At 46.2% G+C, this 20845-nt stretch overlaps 1 protein-coding gene across 4 annotated transcripts in view; it reads left to right on the top strand.

Moving 5' to 3' along the window:
- Positions 1-20845, top strand: part of LOC143782369 (MARVEL domain-containing protein 3-like) — a 67241-nt gene that overhangs the window by 12381 nt on the left and 34015 nt on the right. Inside the window, exon 2 of one of the 4 annotated variants that reach the window (XM_077269747.1) lies at positions 1083-1113. The exons of the other annotated variants lie outside the window; for them this stretch is intronic. The gene's annotated coding sequence lies outside the window, so the exon portion shown is untranslated. The remainder of the gene's footprint in view (positions 1-1082; positions 1114-20845) is intronic. 4 annotated transcript variants of the gene reach the window in all.

Raw genomic sequence — 20845 nt, 5'->3', positions numbered from 1 at the left:
GTAGATAGATAAATCTATAGATGATAGGTAGATGATAGATAGATAATACCAAGCCCGATGTTTAGTAGTAAACATAACAAAATGGCACGGGCTCCCACGCAATTTTCTGTGCCAGATAGAGAAAGCCAGCGACTGGAGGCCGATGTTTATAGCCTAGGAAGGGGTTAATACCCACGGATCTTCCCAGGCTATGAGTATCAGTTCACAGTTGTATATTTAGCATTTACTGTCTATTAAATAGCGGGGACTCCCCAAAATAACAACAATGTGGGGTCCCACTATAATTAATAGCCAGGAAAGGCTATGCAGACAGCTGCAGGCTGCTATTCATAGCCTAGGAAAGGGCCATGGATATTTGCCCCCCCAGCTACAAACACCAGCCACCTCAGAAATGGTGCATCTCTAAGATGCACCAATTCCAGCACTTAGCCTCTCTCTTCCCACTGCCCTGTAGAGGTGGCATATGGGGTAATAGTTGGGGGTTGATGCCACCTTTTGAATTGTAAGGTGACATCAAGCCGGCTTAGTAATGGAGATGTGTCAATAAGATACCTATCCATTACTAATCCTATAGATGTTAAAGGGTTAAATAAAGACACAGCCAGAATAAAGTATTTTAATTAAATAAAACACTACACAGTTTTGCCATCTTTGCTGTTCTGCTAATCCATGCAACGCCCTCGATCTCCTGCAAAAAAAATAAATAAATAAACCAACACAAATGCTCCTTGGTCGGACGCAGTCCATATAATAATAACGATGATCTCCCCTATAGAGCTGTCACATCAGGAGATGTGACTGCTCTATAGGCCTCCAGTGACACACTGACAGGTTCAATGGGCTCTCACTTTACAGCACTGCTGCGTGAAAATTTTCCCACGCAGCGGTGCCGCAATTGACAGTATGAACTCTGCACTCAGAGCGGCGGAGTGATACAATGTGGCAGGATATCTGCTGTCATTGTATCACCAAAGTCCCTGGAGAGCGGTCACATCTGCCAATGTGGGACACTAGTTATTAAATGGATTACATTGGATCAGGGAATATACTGTTGGTTTATTATTTTTATTCTTTTTGTACAGGTGATCAAGGGCTTCGGTGACTAGGTGTATGGTGAGTATGTACTGTATTATCTGTATGTCTATATGTGTCTACTGTATGTGTTTTCTTTTATTTTAACAATTGAACACAATAACTGGATGATGGGACTACTACTGTCCCATCATCTGGCTAGCTGTCACTGCAGCTAATTGGACGATGCCTGCCTACATACAGACAGACACACACACACACACACACACACACACACACACACACACACACACACACACACACAGCCCCGCAGACCCCTGCACAGCCCCGCAGACGCCCGTACACACACACAGCCCCGCAGACCACCGCACACACACGCAAACACACAAACACCCGCACACATACACACAGTCTCCGCCCACACACACAGCCTCCGCCCACACATTCTTCCTCCTCCCGATCTGCAGCGCTTCTTGCAGGCACATCCGCAGCAAAACCGCAGATCTTTTTTAAACTTGAGGTTTTGCGGTGGATTGGCCTGACACAATGGAAGTCAATGGGTGCAGAAACACTGCAGATCCGCAAATAGAATTGACATGCTGTGGGCGGAAAATAAAATGCTGCAAATCCGCACTTTTTTTTTCTTCAGCATGTGCACAACAATTCTCAATTTCACATTGACTAACATTGCTTGTGCAGTACGTTACGGATTTGATGCAATTCCGCTCATCCAAAAACGCTGCCGATCCGCATCAAAATCCGCAATGTATGCACATAGCCTTAGGCTAAGTTCACACGATCCTTTTTTCGCTGCGGAATTTTCAGGTCCTGATTTGGGAAAACCGCAGTGCAAAACCTGCGGTGGTTTTCACTGCGGTTTTCAGTCCTTTTTCTACTGCGGATTCCACTGCGGGTTTCCAGCTGCATTTTCCTATTGGTGCAGGTGGAAACCCGCAGTGGAATCCGCAGAAAGAATTGACATGGTACTTCTTTTTTTCCGCAGAAAATCAGCGCGGATTTTCCAGCGGAAAAAAGGAACGTGGGAACAGCGGTTTTCTTTTTCCATAGGGAAACATTGTACTGTACCCTGCATGGAAAAAGGATGCGGATCCGCAGCTGCAAATCCGCTGCGAAAACCGCATCGTGTGAGCCCTTAAAGAGAAACCAGCCAGCTCACATTTGTTGTTTTGTAATGAAGCGTTCCTTCTCTCCTATAACCAAGCACAATGATAGAGAGAATTCTTAAGGCCGGGGACACACTTAACGTATAAAAAAAAGGTCCGTTTTTCACGGCCGAGAATCGCACAAATGTTTCAAAAACAGTGATCCGTGTGCAGTGCGAGGATGCGATTTCCTCACATCAAATGATCCGTGTGACATCCGTATGGCATCCGTATGCCGAGATTTTCTCGCAAGCTTGCAAAACCGACATCTAATGGATTTATGTGCTCAAATGTTCGGGAAAACATATATACAGTATATATATATATATACACTCACCGGCCACTTTATTAGGTACACCACGCTAGTAACGGGTTGGACCCCCTTTTGCCTTCAGAACTGCCTCAATTCTTCGTGGCATAGATTCAACAAGGTGCTGGAAGCATTCCTCAGAGATTTTGGTCCATATTGACATGATGGCATCACACAGTTGCCGCAGATTTGTCGGCTGCACATCCCAAAGATGGTCCATACAAGGCAGGATGGATCCATGCTTTCATGTTGTTTACGCCAAATTCTGACCCTACCATCCGAATGTCGCAGCAGAAATCGAGACTCATCAGACCAAGCAACGTTTTTCCAATCTTCTACTGTCCAATTTCGATGAGCTTGTACAAATTGTAGCCTCAGTTTCCTGTTCTTAGCTGAAAGGAGTGGTACCCGGTGTGGTCTTCTGCTGCTGTAGCCCATCTGCCTCAAAGTTCGACGCACTGTGCGTTCAGAGATGCTCTTAGGCCTACCTTGGTTGTAACGGGTGGCGATTTGAGTCACTGTTGCCTTTCTATCAGCTCGAACCAGTCTGCCCATTCTCCTCTGACCTCTGGCATCAACAAGGCATTTCCGCCCACAGAACTGCCGCTCACTGGATTTTTTTTATTTTTCGGACCATTCTCTGTAAACCCTAGAGATGGTTGTGCGTGAAAATCCCAGTAGATCAGCAGTTTCTGAAATACTCAGACCAGCCCTTCTGGCACCAACAACCATGCCACGTTTAAAGGCACTCAAATCACCTTTCTTCCCCATACTGATGCTCGGTTTGAACTGCAGGAGATTGTCTTGACCATGTCTACATGCCTAAATGCACTGAGTTGCCGCCATGTGATTGGCTGATTAGAAATTAAGTGTTAACAAGAAGTTGGACAGGTGTACCTAATAAAGTGGCCGGTGAGTGTGTATATATATATATATATATATATATATATATATATATACTGTATATATGTCATTGAGACACATATATATATATTCTGTATTTATATTTTATTCAGCGCGATATCTGTGAAAAGCTGGTAATTCAATTGCCGGCTTTGCATTTCTCCTTCACAAACCCGACAGGATATCAGACATGGTTTACATACAGTAAACCATCTCATATCCCCTTTTTTTTGCATATTCCACACTACTAATGTTAGTAGTGTGTATGTGCAAAATTTGGCCGCTGTAGCTGCTAAAATAAAGGGTTAAATGGCGGAAAAAATTGGCGTGGGCTCCCGCGCAATTTTCTCCGCCAGAGCGGTAAAGCCAGTGACTGAGGGCAGATATTAATAGCCTAGAGAGGGTCCATGGTTATTGGCCCCCCCCCTGGCTACAAACATCTGCCCCCAGCCACCCCAGAAAAGGCACATCTGGAAGATGCGCCTATTCTGGCACTTGGCCACTCTCTTCCCACTCCCTGTAGCGGTGGGATATGGGGTAATGAAGGGTTAATGCCACCTTGCTATTGGAAGGTGACATTAAGCCAGATTAATAATGGAGAGGCGTCAATTATGTCACCTATCCATTATTAATCCAATTGTTTGAAAGGGTTAAAAAACACACACACACACACACATGATTTAAAAGGATTTTAATGAAATAAACACAGCGGTTGTTTTAATAATTTATTGATCTCTCAATCCATTTTCAGACCCTCGCTTGGCAAAACAATAAACACACAATATACACTCACCGGCCACTTTATTAGGTACACCTGTCCAACTTCTTGTTAACACTTAATTTCTAATCAGCCAATCACATGGCGGCACTTGTTGAAGCCAGAGGTCAGAGGAGAATGGGCAGACTGGTTCGAGCTGATAGAAAGGCAACAGTGACTCAAATCGCCACCCGTTACAACCAAGGTAGGCCTAAGAGCATCTCTGAACGCACAGTGCGTCGAACTTTGAGGCAGATGGGCTACAGCAGCAGAAGACCACACCGGGTACCACTCCTTTCAGCTAAGAACAGGAAACGGAGGCTACAATTTGTACAAGCTCATCGAAATTGGACAGTAGAAGATTGGAAAAACGTTGCTTGGTCTGATGAGTCTCGATTTCTGCTGCGACATTCGGATGGTAGGGTCAGAATTTGGCGTAAACAACATGAAAGCATGGATCCATCCTGCCTTGTATGGAGCATCTTTGGGATGTGCAGCCGACAAATCTGCGGCAACTGTGTGATGCCATCATGTCAATATGGACCAAAATCTCTGAGGAATGCTTCCAGCACCTTGTTGAATCTATGCCACGAAGAATTGAGGCAGTTCTGAAGGCAAAAGGGGGTCCAACCCGTTACTAGCATGGTGTACCTAATAAAGTGGCCGGTGAGTGTACATATCTTCTCTGATGTCCTATCACGTCCCACGAGGTAATCCATCTGGAGGGGTTAACTAATATTACAGGCACGAGCTGCGATAAACCACTCGCTCGTGCCTGTAATCCCCGGGTGCTGAAAGGAAAGCTGGATCTGTACTTACATTCAGTCGCGGTGATGCGCCCCTGCTGGATGTTCTCATGAACTGCAGCCTGGGAACTTTTTCCCACGCTCCAGGTCATATGAGGACATCCACCAGGGGGCGCATCACCGCGACTGAAGGTAACTATAGGTCATTGACCTACATTTCATTCAGTCGCGGTGATGCGCCCCCTGGTGGATGTCCTCATATGACCTGGAGCGTGGGAAAAAGTTCCCAGGCTGCAGTTCATGAGAACATCCAGCAGGGGCGCATCACCGCGACTGAATTTAAGTACAGATCACTGCTTTCCTTTCAGCACCCGGGGATTACAGGTACGAGCAAGTGGTTTATCGCAGCTCGTGCCTGTAATATTAGTTAACCCCTCCAGATGGATTACCTCGTGGGACGTGATAGGACATCAGAGAGGGTATGTATATTGTGTGTTTATTGTTTTGCCAAGCGAGGGTCTGAAAATGGATTGAGAGAGCAATAAATTATTAAAACAACCGCTGTGTTTATTTCATTAAAATACTTTTAAATCATGTGTGTGTGTGTTTTTTAACCCTTTCAAACAATTGGATTAATAATGGATAGGTGTCATAATTGACGCCTCTCCATTATTAATCTGGCTTAATGTCACCTTCCAATAGCAAGGTGGCATTAACCCTTCATTACCCCATATCCCACCGCTACAGGGAGTGGGAAGAGAGTGGCCAAGTGCCAGAATAGGCGCATCTTCCAGATGTGCCTTTTCTGGGGTGGCTGGGGGCAGATGTTTTTAGCCACGGGGGGGCCAATAACCATGGACCCTCTCCTGGCTATTAATATCTGCCCTCAGTCACTGGCTTTACCATTCTGGCGGAGAAAATTGCGCGGGAGCCCACGCCAATTTTTTCCGCCATTTAACCCTTTATTTTAGCAGCTACAGCGGCCAAATTTTGCACATACACACTACTAACATTAGTAGTGTGGAATATGCAAAAAAAAGGGGGATATGAGATGGTTTACTGTATGTAAACCATGTCTCATATCCTGTCGGGTTTGTGAAGGAGAAATGCAAAGCCGGCAATTGAATTACTGGCTTTTCTATAGAACACCGCTGCGTATTTCTCGCAATGCACACGCATGGTCCGTGTGTAATCCGATTTTTTCTCGCACCCATAGACTTGCATTGGCGAGTCTCGGCCGAGATACGCTGACAATCGCAGCCTGCTGTGAGTTCCCTCGGATCCGAAATACGGTGGAGAAAATATCGGATGATGGGAGCTGAACCATAGATTAACATTGGGCCGAGTGCTATGCGATTTTTTATCGCATAGCACTCGTCCGTATTACGGTCTAGTGTGACCCCGGCCTAACACTGAAAATACAGGCAGCTATGACTGCAGCTTGAGTAATAAGGTTACCCTGAGGAATACCACTCACAAATCTAAATATAAGGAATGTGCAGTGGGCATGAAGAAGCTACCTAGCTGCTACACCAAACCTTTATGTCTGATGTGTGTGGGTAAGGTCATTCCGAATAAGCCTCCTTACTTTGAAAAGCCATCTGGTATGTCACTCTCCATAAGGAGAAACGTTACCCCTTAGACTCCAGTCCAGAGCCTCTCACCTCGCCAAATCAGTTCTCATGCTTCGCATTGACAAGGGCCAACAGCCCGAAACACCGTGTCTGCAAATTGAGATACTGATTTGGCTTTTATCCTAAGTCATATTGCACGACTCGTTAAAGGGTTGATTGTGACTTGTAGGATCGCTACTTCCAACAGGTGGCGCTATAGAGTTTATGTCCTCTTTTTCTCAGAAGAGGCAATTTGAATATGACTCCTTCAGAATTTTAAGGAGATTGTTAAAGCTGAATTTTGTGATTCTGTAGAAAAATTTAAAAGCGCTCTTCGCTGTACTTTCTCAAAAAAGTGGTCTAGTACTAGTTTACCTGTCAGATTCATTGGGGAAGAATGTTTCTGAGACTGATTAGAATGCTAAAGTAGTTTAGGTGTCTGACTCCTCCTCATAGGAGGAAGGTTCAGGGAGACCTTTACTTCAGGCTGGAAAATTGATCCCTTAGGCCGGCGTCACACTAGGCATATGAAAATACGGTCCGTTTTTTACGGCTGTAATAGGCAGTAATTGTCCCAAAACACTGTTCCGTATTCAATGCGAGGATGCGATTTTTATGCACAAATTTATCCGTGTGTCATCCCTATGGCATCCGTATGGCTTCTGTACGGCGTTTTTTTCTCGCAGGCTTGCAAAATGGGACATATCATGGATCCATCGGCTCAAATATTCTAAAAAACATATATACAGTCTATATACAGTGAGACACACACACACACACACATATATATATATATATATATATATATATTTAATTCAGCGCTAGATAGCAGAAAAGCCGGTAATTCAATTGCCGGCTTTTCCTATCTCCTTCACAAACCCGACAGGATATGAGACATGGTTACATACAGTAAACCATCTCATATCCCTTCTTTTATTACATATTCCTCTTTACTAATGTAACAAGTGTCTCTGTGTAAAATTTGGGATCTCTAGCTATTAAATTAAAGGGTTAAATCCCGGAAAAAATTGGCGTGGGCTCCCACGCAATTTTCTCTGCCAGAGTGGGAAAGCCAGTGACTGAGGGCAGATATTAATAGCCTAGAGAAGGACCATGGTTATTGCCCCCCCCGGCTAAAAACATCTGCCCTCAGCCACCCCAGAAAAGGCACATCTGTAATTAGATGCGCCTATTCTGGCACTTAGCCTCTCTCTTCCCACTCCCCTGTAGTGGTGGGATATGGGGTAATGAAGGGTTAATGTCACCTTGCTATTGTAAGGTGACATTAAGCCAGGTTAATAATGGAGAGGCGTCAATTATGACACCTATTCATTATTAATCTAATAGTACGAAATGGTTAATAAAACACACACACTGTTAGGGGTCGAGTTCCCCCCTCTGCACAGGGGGAATCTCGGGCCTTCTCCACTGTGGTCTCCCACTCTGCTCCTGCCGCAGTGGAGCCTGCTCAGCGGAGACGTCAGTCCCAGCGTCTTGCTCAGTCCCACTCTGTACAAAGAGTTACTGCTGCTTGTCCTGCTCCTGCCATTGAAGTCAGTGCTGGGCAGCGGCGAGCAGACGCTTCTGGGACTAAGTCCTGCTTTTCTCGTTCTGAGCATGCCCTGAGTAAGATCTCTCAGTGGAGATCGAGGGTCACATGGTCAGATACTGCAGCTAAGTCCATTGGTCCTTTCAGGAAGGTCCTGTAGGTGCTAGGACTAAGTCCTGCTTTGCACACACTGAGCATGCCCAGGGCAAGATCTCTCAGTGGAGATCTAGGGTCACATGCTCAGGTATGGCAGTCTCTCATTGGTCCTTCTAGGAAGGTCTTTTACTTGCTGCAGCTATATAAGGCTTGCATGGCCGCACGGCCATGCGCTAGTATCAAATCTGTTATGTGCATGCGCCAGTGTGGTCACATTTATGTGTGTGTTCAGGGACTCGGCTGAAATAAGCCCCTAGAATGCCGGCACCTCCGGCGAGGAGATTGTGTGCGTGGATTTAGGGCCCCGGCTGAAATAAGCCCCTAGAATACCGGCTCCTCCGGTGAGGAGATTGTATGTTTGCGTGACCACAGACTGCCTTCTGCTCGGCAGTTAGCTGTGAACTCCTGTGGGGTTAACAGGGCACAGCGTCTTGTTTCCGTGCGACTCTGTGAAGTAACAGAGTTCGCTTAAACCGCCATATAGTGCCGTCATTTGCTAGCAGCAGGTTCCTCCTGCACGGTGGACCCCGGGCTGCGAACGCACCAATAATAACATCTAGATTTAATCGGTGCGTTCCGCTAGCCTTAACATAATACTAGCGCCAGGGTCTGGCTAGCAATGGGGGACAAACAGCAATCTTTGCAGTACATCCAGCAGCTGGAGGGTAGGTTGGCGGCTCTCGAGTGCACAACCTCAGCTGTGGATGTTACCGCAGTAGCTGTTCAGGCTGCTAACGTGGCTGCAGCAGCTTTGTCCACTGCCACTCCTGTTCCGACCCTGTCTCACCTCCCGCTGCCAGAAAAATTCTCTGGTGATGGCAAATCATGTAGGGGTTTCGTGAGCCAGTGCTCTATACACCTCGAGCTCCTGGCTGCACGTTTTCCTACAGAGCGGGCAAAGGTGGGATTCATTATGTCTCTCCTGTCGGACAGGGCGTTGGAGTGGGCTACGCCGCTGTGGGAGCGTGGCGATCATGTGGTGCAGAGTGCTCCGCTGTTTCTGAGCACTCTGAAACAGGTCTTTTTAGGACCTCGAGTCACCCATGATACGGCACTCCAACTGTTGGCACTGACTCAGGGCTCGTCCTTGGTCAGCCATTTTGCCGTCCACTTCCGCACCTTAGCATCTGAGCTGGAGTGGTCGGATAAAGCCATCATCCCTATATTTTGGAGGGGGCTGGCTGACCATGTTAAGGACGCTCTGGCCACTAGGGAGATTCCCGCCACACTGGAGGAGTTAATAGCTGTATCTACTCGTATTGACCTCCGTTTTAACGAGCGGAGGTTAGAGCGAGCCCAGTGTAGGCAGAGGTTTCGGCTGGCTCCCACCTTTGCCAAACCTTTGGAATCTCCGGTCCAGGCACCCGAGTCACATGAGGCCATGGAGGTGCTACGAGCGGGACCTAAGTCCCAGACCGCTCGTGCACTTAGGATCTGTCATGTTTGCCGGCAGTCAGGACATCTTGCCACCAGATGTCCTCAGCGGTCGGGGAAACGTCAGCGTCTAGTGGTAGTAGGTGGAGGTTCACTAGACACGGCGACGTTTGCCTCCAAATTGTCCTTTAAGGGGACAATTACCATTGGCTCATCCACTCATTCGGTAGAGCTTTGCGTGGATTCCGGGGCGGAGGGCAATTTTATGTCTTCTGCCTTCGCCCAACGGCACGCAATACCTCTGGTGATGCTCGCCCAACCAGTGACCGTACGAGTGGTGAATGGGTCGACACTGCCCTCACAGATTACACACCAGACCATCCCATTTACTCTATCCATGTCGCCATCTCATCAGGAGATAATATCTCTGCTCGTCATTCCTGAGGGAATTGATGAGGTCCTCTTAGGGATACCTTGGCTACGGTACCACTCTCCTCATGTTGAGTGGTCCACAGGCAGGATTTTGGGATGGAGTGAATCATGTGGGGGTAGATGTCAGAGGGAATGCGTTCAGGTTGCTACTACAGAGGTACCCGCAGATCTCTCCTCTCTCCCCAAGCAATATTGGCCCTATGCGGACGTGTTCTCCAAAAGGGCTGCGGAGACTCTTCCGCCTCACCGCCCCTATGACTGTCCTATTGACCTCTTGCCTGGTGCTGAGCCTCCCCGGTGTCGAGTCTACCCATTGTCTCTCCCAGAGACGGAGGCAATGTCTCAGTACATCCAGGAGAATCTGGCAAGGGGATTCATTAGGAAGTCTGTGTCACCTGCAGGGGCTGGTTTCTTCTTCGTGCAGAAGAAGAACGGAGAATTACGTCCATGCATAGATTACAGGGGTCTTAACGCCATCACCGTTAAGAACAAGTACCCTCTGCCTCTGATATCTGAGCTTTTTGACAGGCTTCGTTGAGCAAGAGTGTTTACTAAATTAGATCTGCGGGGTGCTTACAACCTGATTCGCATCCGTGAGGGGGACGAATGGAAGACGGCTTTTAACACCAGGGATGGGCACTATGAATATCTGGTGATGCCCTTTGGGCTTTGTAATGCCCCCACTGTTTTCCAAGACTTTGTAAACGATATCTTCCGGGATATGCTCTCCACCTCGGTTGTAGTCTACCTGGATGATATTCTCATCTACTCTCCAGATATAGACTCCCACCGGAGAGATGTGTGCAAAGTCTTCAACCTCCTACAGGCAAATTCCCTCTATGCCAAGTTGGAGAAGTGTGTGTTTGAGCAGGAGTCTTTGCCTTTCCTGGGCTATATCATCTCGGCCCAAGGATTGGCTATGGATCCTGCCAAGCTACAGGCTGTGATGGACTGGCAAGAACTCCATTCTCTCAAAACGGTGCAGCGCTTTACGGGGTTGATTAATTACTATCGCCAGTTCATTCCCCACTTCTCAACTTTGGTAGCTCCTTTGGTTGCCCTCACCAAAAAGGGAGCAAATCCCAAGTTGTGGTCAGAAGAGGTCTCCAAGCCCTTCCTCTCTATTAAGTCCCACTTTGCTAGTGCTGCCATTCTACATCGCCCTGATGTAGATAAACCTTTCATAATGGAGGTGGATGCCTCGTCTGTCGGTGCTGGAGCAGTCCTATTCCAAAAGGATGCTCAAGGTCGGAAGCATCCCTGCTTCTTTTTCTCTAAGACCTTCACACCGGCGGAGAGGAATTATTCCATCGGGGACAGGGAGTTGGCCTTCTCGGAGTGGAGACATCTCTTGGAGGGGGCTCGTTTTCCCTTCCAAGTTTTCACCGACCACAAAAACTTGGTCTATATTCAGACTGCCCAGTGGCTAAATTCTCGCCAGGCCAGATGGTCCCTGTTCTTCTCCCGGTTCCATTTCACCCTCCATTTTCTCTCCGGGGAGAAGAACATTCATGCCGATGCTCTCTCCCGCTCCGTAGTGTCATCAGCAGAGGAGGAGGAACCTCGGCTTATTGTCCCTTCTGAGAGTCTGAGGACCGTGGCTCCAGTTTCGCTAGAGTCTGTGCCCCCGGGTAAGACTTTCGTGACAGCAAATTTGCGACCGGAGGTTCTCTCTTGGGCTTACTCGTCCAGGGTGGGTGGACACTTTGGGACCAAAAGGACATCTGAGCTTCTGGCGAGGACGTACTGGTGGCCGCATATGGCCCGTGACGTCAGAGACTATATTCGGGCATGTGTCTCCTGTGCCAAAAATAAGTCTACTCGACAACGGCCAGCTGGCATACTTTATCCCATGCCGGTAGCAGACAGGCCCTGGGAGATGGTCGGGATGGACTTTGTGGTGGGCTTATTCAAGTCCCGTGGCTGCACCATTATTTGGGTGATCACAGACCATTTTTCCAAAATGGTGCATTTGGTGCCTCTTCCACGGCTACCTTCTGCACGGGCTCTGGCAGCGTTGTTTACTAAACATGTCTTTTGCCTACACGGTATGCCGGACAAAATTGTCAGTGACCGGGGTCCCCAGTTTGCGTCTCGGTTCTGGAGAGAGCTTTGTCGTCTACTCAGCATTGAGTTGAATCTCTCTTCAGCATATCATCCCAAGACGAATGGGTTGGTAGAGAGGGCCAACCAGACTCTGGTCACATATCTGCGACATTTTGTTTCTGCTAGGCAGGATGACTGGGCATCCTTGCTACCGTGGGTGGAGTTTGCGCTTAACAACGCCGTAGCCGACTCCACTGGTCAGACTCCATTCATTCTTAATTACGGTCAGCATCCGCGGGTTCCTGTGCATATGCCCGTGTTTTCTGCCGACTCCAGGGTGGCAGACTGGGCTGTGGAGGCACGGGACATTTGGGACCGCACTCAGGATGCCATCCAGGCCTCCAAGGAGAGAATGAGGTCCTCCGCCGATGCACATCGGTGCCCCGCTCCGATCTTTGCTCCTGGCGACTTAGTGTGGCTCTCCGCCCGTAACATCAGGCTGCGAGTTGAGTCCACTAAGTTTGCACCTCGCTACTTGGGTCCTTTCAAGGTCCTCGAACAGGTTAATCCTGTCGTCTAGCTCTTCCTCCACACATAGGTATCACCGACACCTTTCATGTGTCCCTCCTTAAGCCCGTATACATGTCCCGGTTTTCTGAGTCATCTGCCGGGACATCGGGTTCGTCTACGGACGATTTTGAGGTGAATGCTATTCTGGGGTGCAAGGTGGTACGTGGCAAAAAGTTTTATTTGGTGGACTGGAAGGGTTACGGTCCTGAGGATAGGTCCTGGGAGACGGTTGAGCACATTCGGGCTCCGCAGCTCATTGCCGCCTTAGCGAGGCCCAAGGAGGGGGGGTAATGTTAGGGGTCGAGTTCCCACCTCTGCACAGGGGGAATCTCGGGCCTTCTCTGCTGCGGTCTCCCATTCTTCTCCTGCCGCAGTGGAGCCTGCTCAGCGGAGACGTCAGTCCCAGCGTCTTGCTCAGTCCCACTCTGTAAAATGAGTTACTGCTGCTTTTCCTGCTTCTGCCATTGAAGTCAGTGCTGGGCAGCGGCGAGCAGACGCTTCTGGGACTAAGTCCTGCTTTTCTCGTTCTGAGCATGCCCTGAGTAAGATCTCTCAGTGGAGATCGAGGGTCACATGGTTAGATACTGCAGCTAAGTCCATTGGTCCTTTCAGGAAGGTCCTGTAGGTGCTAGGACTAAGTCCTGCTTTGCACACACTGAGCATGCCCAGGGCAAGATCTCTCAGTGGAGATCTAGGGTCACATGCTCAGGTATGGCAGTCTCTCATCGGTCCTTCTAGGAAGGTCTTTTACTTGCTGCAGCTATATAAGGCTTGCATGGCCATGCGCTAGTATCAAATCTGTTATGTGCATGCGCCAGTGTGGTCACATTTATGTGTGTGTTCAGGGACTCGGCTGAAATAAGCCCCTAGAATGCCGGCACCTCCGGCGAGGAGATTGTGTGCGTGGATTTAGGGCCCCGGCTGAAATAAGCCCCTAGAATACCGGCTCCTCCGGTGAGATTGTATGTTTGCGTGACCACAGACTGCCTTCTGCTCAGCAGTTAGCTGTGAACTCCTGTGGGGTTAACAGGGCACAGCGTCTTGTTTCCGTGCGACTCTGTGAAGTAACAGAGTTCGCTTAAACCGCCATATAGTGCCGTCATTTGCTAGCAGCAGGTTCCTCCTGCACGGTGGACCCCGGGCGGCGAACGCACCAATAATAACATCTATATTTAATCGGTGCGTTTTTGCTAGCCTTAACATACACATTATTAAAAAGTATTTTAATTAAATAAAAAGACACATGGTGTTTTAATATTTTATTATACTCTTAATCCACCTGAAGACCCTTGTCACCTGAAATAAAGTTAAACAAAACAAACAACAATATTCCATACCTTCCGTCGTTCAGTCTTGTCCCACGCTGTAAATCCATCTGAAGGGGTTAAATCATTTTACACCCAGGAGCTCTGCTAATGCAGCTGTGCTCCTGACTGTAAAACTTGGTGAATTAATGGAATGCAGGGGAATGTACTGTAGTTACCTCGAGTCGCAGTGATGCTCCCCCTGCTGGATGAACTCATATGAACTCGAGCTTGAGAAAATATTCTGAGGGCGCATCACCACGACCCGAGGTAATGTTATAGAAGGGTTAATAGTTTGCCTTTAACTGCCTTGCCTTTAAGTGCCTCTTGCCTTTAATTGCTAGAATTACTAGAATCTGTTAACGCAGTAGTCTGATGGTCTCCCCTTCAAGGAGACTACACTTCTTATCATGTATGTTCTCAATAGTCAGTCACAACATGTTTTTGGTACGTTGTGAGGAATAAAGGTCAGTATGACCCTGGGTGATGGTGGGGGCTACATGAGTTACATTGAAATACATTTTGTGTAAATGGTATAAAACATTGCTTTGGCTTTTAATATATCAGATAAAAGTGACTTGCTCACAGGATATGTGTGAGTTGTCCTTTGTCTCCAAGCGAGCTTGTAAAATAACGGGCGTAATTCCACAATTAGGCCTCACTGGTGATCTGGCGTGCTGACATTTGGGTCAGAATGAAAACAGCTACGACAGTAACTACAGTACATTCCCCTGCATTCCATTCATTCCCCAATGTTTACAGTCAGGAGCACAGCTGCATTAGCTGGATTTACAGCGTGGGACAAGACTGAACGACGGAAGGTATGGAATATTGTTGTTTGTTTTGTTTTTGCCCCCATAGACTTTCATTGGCAGATTTTTTGCTCGATACGCTGACAAACGCAGCATGCTGCGATTTTCTACGCCCGTAACATGCCATATATTACGGATGCGTAATATACGGCAGATAGGAGATGCCCCATAGAGAATCATTGGGCCGTGTGCAATGCGTATTTTCTGGACGTATTTTCTGCACTCATACGTCCGTAAAACTCGCTAGTGTGACACCGGCCTTAGGCTTTGTGCACACGATGCGGATTTAGTGCGGATCCGCAGCGTTTTTTTTCGGCTCAGAAACGCTGCAGATCCGCAAAGTGATTTACCGTACAATGTAAATCAATAGGAAAAAAATGCTGTGCTAATGGTGCAGAAAATTCCACATGTAAAACGCTGCAGATCAAAAGAAATAACATGTCACTTCTTTTGTGCGGATTTGCAGCGTTTCTGCACCCTTCCATTATAAAAATCCGCAGTGGTTAAAAAAAAACGCATGAAATCCACACAAAATCCGCAACAAAAACGCACAAAATCTGCATAGAAAAACGCGTAAAATCTGCACCTGCATTTTCTGCCAGGAGATGCGGATTTTGTGCAGAAAATTCTGCACCCCAATCCGCAACGTGTGCACATAGCCTTAGTATAAGAGCCACTATGCAAGTGGAAGAGAAAACAAGAAGCTGTTGGTCCAGTACCATATGTTTGAGGGCCTTCTTTCTATGGAATCTGGAGTCTTCACTATACAGTGTCTTGCGAAAGTATTCACCCCACACCCCCCTTGGCTATTTACCTATTTTGTTACATTACAACCTGTGTTTATGACATTAACCGCTGATGTCTTTATTGCCCCCAAATCAGCGTCTATCTGCTGAAGACATTACTGAGACGCTAAGTCCTTAGGACGTTAATATTGTTCATATATAGTGGAGGAAATAAGTTGGAAATGTAGTGCGGAAGCCACCTGTGGGACCCGTATCCAGGCTGACCTGTGTCAGTGGAGGAACCAAGCTGCAGTGGTGGAACCAGCCCCTGAACTAGTGGGAAAACTTCAGGCTCCAGCTAGCAATCCGGAGGCTGCTGTGACTGTAGGTGCAGCAGCCACATTTGCACCTACTCGCCGAAAAGGTGGACACAGAGGGTCTAGGGGACAGTGTATGTCACCCAACAAGACCCGCATTCACCGGCTTGGTACACTGGGTGGCAAGCGCAGGGCAGGAGAGGTGATAGCCAGCACAGAAAGATGGCCAGGAGTGGCATATATAAAAGAGGAGTTCTGGATAAGTGACCAACTTGCCAGAGAGTTACCTGGACTTCACACCTGGAGGACACAGCACCCGGTCTGGGGAGCCTGAACTGTGAGTAAAACCGTGAGAACTGCAACAAGCTGTGTCCTTCCATTTCTTTCTGGCATCATCTACTCTACTCCTCTACCTGTCACTAGTAACATTGCCACCCACACCTCTAACTGCCCTGGGGACCAAGCTCTACCTGTGGAGAGGCATAACAACTCAGCTGCATTATTGAGCCCGTCATAGCATCTGACCTGCTCGTTTCGATTAATGAGAACATAAGCATTTTAGTGTTCGCTCATCACTACTACTACTAAATAGTGAGAAAAATATTGGCATAAATTAAATTTATAGGATCAAATAACAAAAAAGGCATGTGCATATGTATTCATCACTTTTATTATGAAGCCCTTAAAAATTTCTGTTGCAAGCAGCTACTTTCATAAGTGGCATGCTTAGTGAAAAGAATTGCACCTGTGTGTAATCTTAGTGTCACATGGTCTGTCAGGATATATACATTTAAGAACATAGTACCACAACAAACTTGACGAGGGCTGTCCACCAAAACTCTCAGCCCAGGCAAGGACGGCATTAATCAGAGAAGCAGCACAGAGATTAAAGGTAACCCTGAAGTAGCTGCAGAGCTCCCAAGCAGATACTAGAGTTTCTGTCCATATGACCACAATAAGCCATACACTCCATAGTGGAGTCCTTTATGGAAGAGTGGGCAGAAAAAAAGGCTTTACTACACACACAAATTGTAAGGATCATTTTGTTTTTGCCAAAAAACGTTTGAGACTCCCCAAATATATGAAGGAAGGTGCTTTGGTCAGGCGAGACCAAACTTGAACTTTTTGGCCAGCAAGGGTAATGCTATGTCTGGTGCCAAACCAATACAGATCATCACCCCAAGAACACCATCCCCATAGTGAAACATGGTGGTGGCAGCATCATCTTCTGAGGATATTTTTGGGCAGCAGGGACAGGTTGAATGGTCCAAGTCGAGGAGAAGATGGATGGTGCAAAATACAGGGATATTCTTCACCAAAACCTGCTTCAGTCTGTCAGTGATTTGAGACTGGGACAGAGGTACACCTTCCAACAATACAATAACCCAAAGTATACTGCTAAAGCACAAGAAAATTCTCACAATGGGAGTGGTGACATCAGCAAGGTGACAAGGGTTCATCGGCTATGAACTCCGGTGACCTTACTCACTTCAGCGCAAGGCACTGCAGGAGCGTAATCACGTTCGTCTCCGTGTGTTCTGGCTGACTTGCTGAGTGGTCATATCATGCCACCACTCATCAAACCATCCAGATGTAGCAGCATCACATAGGGATTATCTGCAGACAGGTGAGGAATATTGTGCTTTATTTTTTTTATTTTTTTTTTACTTTACAGTAATAAATGGATAAAAGAGGGAGGGGAGTGTTTATATGAAATAAAGGAGTCTATGTCTTTATTTCAATTAAAGTACTTTATTCTGTGTGTGTCTTTATTTCATTTGACTATGGGATTAGTAATGAGGGCGTCTGATAGAAGCCTCTCCATTACTAATCTCTGGGTGTGATGTTAGCTGACTTTACAAAGCTAACCAACCCCAATACTATAACTCCACTTGCCACCACACCAGCACAAGTGGGAAGAGCAGAGGCTAATGGATGTCATTTCTTGAGCTGAGGGCTGATGTTCTTATTCTGGGAGAGGACCAATATATGACCCCTTCCTAGGCTATTAATTACAGCCTGCAGCTGTCTGCCAAGCATTTGCATTTTATTAATTATAGGGGGACTCAATGTCATTTTTTTGTCACCCCTTTTTAATAACCATTAAAGGTTAAGTAGACAACTGTGAGCTGATATTAATAGCCTGGGAAGCTCCATGTTTATTACCCCTTCCCAGACTATAAACATCAGCCCCCAGCTGTTGACTTTCCTTCAGCTGGGTAAGAAAAAGTAAGGGGACCCACACCATTTTCCTTTATTTAGTAATTAGCTAAATACATGTAGCGTAAGCTACACACACTGCAATGATTATATATCTCAGACATCTATCTATCTATATCTGTATCTAAGATTGTTTTATTAGTTAGTAAACTAGCTTGAAATGATAGAGGATTACTATATGTAAAAGCTGCTGTTAATAAACGAATGCAGACGGATTGCATATGCATGTCATACCGATGTTAGGTGAGAAAAATAGCATTGTCCTACTTTTCAGGAACAACATAGGACATATTTTATTTATGCTGATGAGTGTGATCCCTAACAGTAATTTTGACCAGGGGTGCCCAAATTGTTACATGTCACTGTATATTTCCTTTTGACAGAAAATTGATATTCACTTTGCCTTTCAGTGGCTGTAATGTTATGGCCAGTTGCTGTATATTCTACTATTAAAGTAGTAGATATGATTAGGGGTCTAAGGGGTAACGTTTCTCCTTATGGAGAGTGACATACCAGCTGGCTTTTCAAGGTAAGGAGGCTTATTCGCCGTGCAATGCTTCTCTGGGAAATTAAATGTGCAAATTGCCTATTCTGAGAAAAAGAGGACTTAACTCTATAGCGCCACCTGTTGGAAGTAGCGATCCTACAAGTCACAATCAACCCTTTAATGAGTCGTGCAATATGACTTAGGATAAAAGCCAAATCAGTATCTCAATTCGCAGACACGGTGTTTCGGGCTGTTGGCCCTCATCAGTGCGAAGCATGAGAACTGATTTGGCTAGGACTGGGGTCTAAGGGGTAACATATTTAATTTCCCAGAGGAGCATTGCATGGCGAATAAGCCTCCTTACCTTGACAAGCCGGCTGGCTGGTATGTCACTCTCCATAAGGAGAACCGTTACCCCTTAGACCCCAGTCCAGAGCCTCTCACCTAGCCAAATCAGTTCTCCTGCTTCGCACTGACGAGGGCCAACAGCCCGAAACACTGTGTCTGCGAATTGAGATACTGATTTGGCTTTTATCCTAAGTCATATTGCACGACTCGTTAAAGGGTTGATTGTGACTTGTAGGATCGCTACTTCCAACAGGTGGCGCTATAGAATTAAGTCCTCTTTTTCTCAGAAGAGGCAATTTGCATGGATATGATTAGAAATTACATACAGTATATGTGTACATGCAATTTTGATCAAGGGTTCCCAAACTTTTACGTGCCACTGTATAGATCTGAAGGGGTTAAACAAACACCCATGTTGCCATAAAATTTTTGATGGAATCAATCCATACTTATGTTTTTTATATTTTTAAAGACTGTGTCTTGGCAGCTATAGATATATTGAGAATAGAGAATAAAGCTTCAGATTTCTATTGTGATAAAGTCTTGAAGTGCTGTGGTGAATAATAAACGGAGAAATCCTGTCTCGCCAAAACTTGTGTAATTTTATTGGTGTCATTCTGGACTCGGTAATTCTGATATATTTCCTTCCAATTCCCAAAAGTAAGATTTGACTCAAAAAATAATGTCTGTTCTCTGTGTGTCCCTAAAGGTAGCAATGTCAGTTTTAGGTCTATTGACCTCTTGCAACACTTCAGTAAAATGGGTCCCTTTCAGCCCTATATCTTTTTTTGCCTGGAATTGGTTAATTCTTTCTTTAGAAGTCTCTCTATTTCTCTTCCTTGAGGTCAGGTATTCTCCAAGAAGGTTGGCACAAGCCTTATATGTCGAGTAGCTCAATCACAGTCTTTGCTTATTCTAGGGGTGTGAGATCATTCCCTGGGATGGAATCTCAGAATGACAGGTAGTTGAGAGCAGTTCTGCTGTCCATGTCCCAAAGTCCCCTGCACTTGGATGAGCAGAAAGTGAAAGTCCTACTAGATAATGCCAAAGCAGTAGCATACAGATATGGCCAAAAGTGTTGGCACTCTTAAAACTGTTCTGGAAAAAGAGGTATATCTCCAGGAAAATTATTGCAATTACTCATGTTTTGTTATACACGTTTGTTTCCTTTTTGTGTATTGGAGCAAGAAAAAACAGGCAAATTGGACATGACTGTACATAAACAGGGAGGGAGGGACAAGATCCTCCTCCCCGATGTCTATTTTATTTCAGATTTTCTACCTCACAGAGGTCCACTTTCTATCCCTCTCTGCAGTTAACTTGTTGGGAGTTGATTAATTGGCAGGTCTTCACACAAGTATCCAGATTTTGCCGAAGACCAGATAAAGACATGATAGCCACGAGAACAAAAGAAGTGCCCTAGAATCTTCTCCCTTTTTAATAAAGATCAGTCCAGGAAAGTGGGTAACCTTTCTCAGTTTTGGATGGGGTTCAAGGTTTACACTTTTGTCTGTGTCTAAAGGCTTTTTTAAAAATAGGATAGAATTGGGCCACAGTAATGCTAAAAGTCCCCTTTTTGGCCAAGGTAAGTTTGGTTCAGATGGCTCAAGAAACTGCATTTCAGATCCATGGGTTATCCCTGTCAGGAAAGTTCTTCTATCTTAGGGCCTTGCCTTTCACACAATAGTGGAAATGCCCCACCTTGTATCATGAAACTTGAAGCGAGACTGTTAAAATTATAAAGTAGGGTTTGATCGGACCAGGGTATTTCTACCCCCTCAACAAGCAGGAAGATTACCTCTAGGATTCAGCTGAGGACTTGGAATGCCTTTTTTAAATGTTTGGGCCAGCCTGTGTTCGTTTTTCTTAAGGATCTTAAATATTTCGTTCCTTTTGATTTTTTTTTTGTGGGTCTAAATATGAACTTGCATCTTAGAACTACTAAGGTAGAGATCTCAGAACTTAGTGCACTTTTTGATCA

This window comes from Ranitomeya variabilis, chromosome 6, assembly GCF_051348905.1.
Source record: "Ranitomeya variabilis isolate aRanVar5 chromosome 6, aRanVar5.hap1, whole genome shotgun sequence".
NCBI lineage: Eukaryota > Metazoa > Chordata > Amphibia > Anura > Dendrobatidae > Ranitomeya > Ranitomeya variabilis.
The sequence above is the reverse complement of the archived record's forward strand: the minus strand, read 5'-3'. Positions and strand labels throughout refer to the sequence as shown.